The sequence below is a fragment of the Schistocerca serialis genome, chromosome 1, assembly GCF_023864345.2.
Source record: "Schistocerca serialis cubense isolate TAMUIC-IGC-003099 chromosome 1, iqSchSeri2.2, whole genome shotgun sequence".
Classification (NCBI taxonomy): Eukaryota; Metazoa; Arthropoda; class Insecta; order Orthoptera; family Acrididae; genus Schistocerca; species Schistocerca serialis.
In genome coordinates this window covers 220,138,022-220,142,820 of record NC_064638.1, presented here as the reverse complement: position 1 = coordinate 220,142,820, position 4,799 = coordinate 220,138,022, and positions in this window count along the sequence as shown.

Genomic DNA, 4,799 nt, shown 5'->3' with positions numbered 1-4,799 from the left:
AGCTGCTCGGCCAAACGGCCGGACCGGGTGGCTTTCTTCGCTTGCGGACTGGGTATTGTGTCTGCTGTATCGCCGCAATTGACATTACTGTTGCGATAGCTAAATGGGCTGAAAAGTCAATGAACTGAAAAGGAAGACAAGAGTTTGTAAACTGATTTACAGATTTCAAGGCACTGGAACCTGTTCTAGCTGCCATAGACAACCTTTCCAAAAAGTAAACGTGGAAAACGTTACAAATAAAATCAGCACTCGTTCTCTTGTAGTGAGACTGAATTCGATTTCAGAATGAAATTTCACTGAAGTAAGAATACAACGAAGATAAATTTTGGTTATTAGTTAGTATAAAAACCTACATTAACATAACATTGTAAAAGTAGCATCGACTATTTTATCGTTTATTGGTTCACCTTATCAGCGTGAAGCAGCGTTTTCGACGATGAACGTAGTGGTATCTAAGTGTAGACATGAACTGACTGATCCTCATTTTTCAGACTCTGTAAGGTTGGATCTGACAAATTATTCACCAGATTATAATAAACTTGTGAATGATATGCAAATTAAGTTTCTAACGAAATTTTTTCGACATTTACAATGTGTATATTTTAATTTTTTCCATATGTGTAATATCTAGGAAAACTGAGTAGTAAGCCTTCGACTTTTGATGGAGAGAAAATTACCACTTATGTATTTTGTGTAATTAATACAGTTAGTTTTGGCTGAGGTATTGTGTTTTGTTTAAACCTTTATAAATTTTTCCGTCCGTAGATTTCTAAATGGACTAAATTGCATGTAGCCGATCTAACGCCTGAAAAGTTTCAGCAACCCTGTTCTATACTCTGTTCATCGTAAGAATAAACCTGATGTAAACATTACGCCATGTATTCTTACGCGTTTACTTGAATCTCATTGGATTATGTTTCACGTGGAGCGGAACCCAATCTTTGTGCAGTAATTCATAAGGATATGTTTTGTGCCGTGTTGCACGCTCATAGATGAGCGATGATGCGGGATAACAGCTTTACCGGTGCATTAAACTTGGACAGCACTAGCCAGCCAGCTGGTCCCACTAACCTTAATTATGTGAGCAGTTGCAGTTCAGAAGTATAGCTTCGAATGTCATTTAATTTTAACCTTCATGCGCTCACGCTGGAAACAGTCACGTGAGTGCTCGCGCGGGCAGTCGGCCGACCGCCCGAGAGTTTTCATTAATCTCTTGAGGTTTTCCACTTTTAAGGGTCATATTTCCAATAAAATATCGACATAGGATATCTCACACAATATTGCAAACACATTTGTAATCAAAATTATTTATTTAACAATAAAATATACAATGGAATACAAAAAGGAAGCCAAATACCCAAATGAAATATAAGAACATTTTTTTAATTGTAATGTTTTGGGACTATATAATGCAATACTTAAGACTAGAATTATTCACTGTCTTAACTCGTCACAAGAAAAGCTAATTTTGCTTTGAAAAAAGAATTTTTGATTGAAAACGTCACAAACATTTCTGTCAGATGAAAAATGCTGATCAGTCTGTATCCATTTCATTTTCGTTTTGAGGCTGACAACAATTATTGCACGTAACTGTCGTGGTTGAATATCTTAGACAGACGTTTCTTCCACATTCACCGCATTCTCGCTTTGTTTTTATATTCTTTTTTGAGCCACACAAATAACATATTCCTCTCCTTGTAGGGTTTGATACAGCTGGATAAACTACGTCACTCTCTCGGTAATTTTCGAAAAATACTAACAAATCTTTTGGTAAATGCTTCAATTTAGCTCTTTCTTTCAGGTTTTCGCTCATCAGTTCCAAAGATAACGCATGTAAGAATGTCTTCTCGTTTTTTTTCTTTCATATTACCTGTGTTGAATTGAAAAATGCGTAACGAATTTATTCCTGCCAAGTCAAGTAAGCGGAAAAATGTACATGCAGGCCAACTTTGTGTTCTTCTTGATGTTGAAATCCTGGAGCACATGAGGTCTACAGTATCAACTCCACCTTTGGTTGAATTATAGTCTGTGATTTGTACAAGTTTTTCTTTCCTTTTTTTGTAATCATAGAAATCAAACTTTTGTCATCTTGACAACTGAACATGTAGTCCCCTGCCACTGCATTTCCATTTACTGTCACAAATTCTGGGGGAATTTCTTTATTTTTTTTTCATTGTACCTAAAAAAGTGAGGCCTTAGCTAAGGAGGTATTCAGCCAACGGGTAACTTGAAAAATAATTATCAGTTGTTACATTTCTATTTTTTCCTTCTATGCATTCAAGCAATCTAGCGACCAAGTCGGATGGTTTGTTGGAGAGTACGTTAGGGTCTGGCACTTGTTTTCCGCAGTGCGCTTCTAAACTATATGTATAAAAAGTGCATGCATCACACAATGCATACATTAACCCGTATTTGGCTGGTTTTTGAGACATGTACTGGATGAATGGACATCGTCCTCTAAACGCAACCAACATCTCATCAACAGTGACAAATTCCTCTAAACTGAATGATTTTTGGCTGTTAGCAATGAAAGAAGACAAAATTTTCGTATAGGAGCAAGTTTGTCCGTTGCTTGACGTTCCAATCTCGTGTTTAGGTCATCAAATCTTATAGCTCGTAGAAAAAATCTAAATCTATTTAGGCTGAAATTGGCTCGCATAATTGTCAGACCTGTTCCATTGCTATTGAAATATTCAGAGAAATTTGCATGGTTTCCTCTTTTCACGGAAATAAAAAAAAGAGCACCAAACAATGCTAGCATTTCAGCCGTCGTTGTCGGCTTACAGTCCCTCTCACGTACTTCAGAGTTACTGCTTCCTTCTGCCCGATTTTTTTACTTTGATTTTGTGCTGGTAATATTGGCACTACTAGCCCAAATAGTTTCCATGTCCTTACCTATATAAAATCTGATGCCATTTGTTGGTAGCTTCTGTTGATCTATGTCATTTTCTCCCCATTTTCCAAATCAATTTCCGATTCACCTTGATGTATATCATTTTCAATCCCTTCTTGTTCATAATATGGATCATCGGAAACGTCATCTTCTAGGGATTCCTCACGGCCTTTTCCCTCTGCTTCCTCTCTCTCCAATTCACCTAAGATTCTATGTGTGTAGTCAGACGTAAGGTTTCGTCGTTCCCTTTAAAAAATAAAAATAATTGTTACTTTTGCCAACAGAAAATTCTTAGAATGACGAAGTGCGAAAGTAGAAAGAAAAACAGAATTTGTGAATGGCAAAATTTATAGAAAGTAACGCACATTCACTAGAGAATTGGAAGAGTCCATAAAATTGAGGAATTATAGGGAAATTACAAAAAGAAATACTTACATTCCGAAGTAGAGGAGTAGCGCTTGCAAGGCTGTAAACTGGCCGTGTTTGTTAAGTGCCGTAAGCGCTCGCAAGGCGGTAAACTGACCGCCGAACGTGTTCGGACCTATTTGAACTTGTCCTGAGAGGCAGAGAGGTGCGGCTTGGACCAACTTTGAGCAGCATCTGTCGGAAAAAGGTGCAACTAGAGAATACATGTCCCTCCCGCCGCCTCGTTACCTTTGTGGAGTAAGTATGGCGCGAAATTTCAAATAGGCGGTCACTTCACCGCCCGCGCGAGCGCGTGAAGGTTAAAGAGAATGACATAATATTCGGCAAAAGTCCGGCACTACCGCGCGCTTCTTAGATGAGCAGATGGAAAGCATAAAATGCTCACTCTCTCACCTAACATAGAATTCTTATTACAACCAAGAGTGATGAAAATTCCTAACTTAAACACAGGTAAACTTTCCGAGCGAGCTATGCGTGACACAAAAGCATACCGTACTTCAGGGATTTCACTATACTGTTGAATGCTGGAGCCACTGATGGTATTAATTACAGTTAGTCCTTTAGCTCGTTCCTTACCAGAATCCGAGAAACATATGTCAATTAGACAACCTACATTGCCAAGCTACTGCACTACCGAGTCCGCTATATATTCAATATATATTTGTTTCTCAACTGTAACAAATACAGTCCCTCGCAAAACTTCAAAACTGTTTTTTTCTGTAAATTTATGAAAACATTAAGTACAACCTATTCCTCGGCACTTTTTAACCCTGTTCCACTACGATACAAGAAGCAGCCTCAGTCATTTTCATACTGCGTATTAACAGCGCAACAATCAGAGCAAAACAGTACAGAGACTGTGACACAATGTTTGAAATAAATACATAGCTAAAGCGTGACTACGCAAAACGTTGATGGCAGTTGATACATTAGAATATCTTAGTTTCATTTAAAGTAACTTAGTAATAATATATCTAATACATAAGTAGGACCTACTTCCAAGATCGTAACATCAATCTACGTCTGCGACAGCTTTTGACCAATCATCGGGTTTGCATTTGTTTACATCAGGTTTATTCTTATGATGAAGAAAATATAGTGTAATGTATGTAAAGACGGGCAAAGAACACATGTGGAACATTTGAGTGTAAATCGTTATTAACGGACCAATTTTGACAACCTTCGCTCCAATTTTCTGTGGTTTCATTAAAGTGCCTGAAGTGAATGCTTGAATGGACCCTAAAACAAAGCAAAATGCAGCCGCTCTTTCCCAAGTCTTAACCAGTGTTCCGAATATGATACTTCGTTGCAAATAGGAAGTTATAGGTTAAAAAAGAGTCCTCTGTTATTCGTCGTTCATAGTGTTTGTTGTTTTTCCAAAGCAATTGGAGAAAGACAGTATAAGCTACAATCCACCGAAAAAAAATTACTGTACGATGTTTTCCTACATATTTCTTTTTATTGGGTATATCAATTTCGT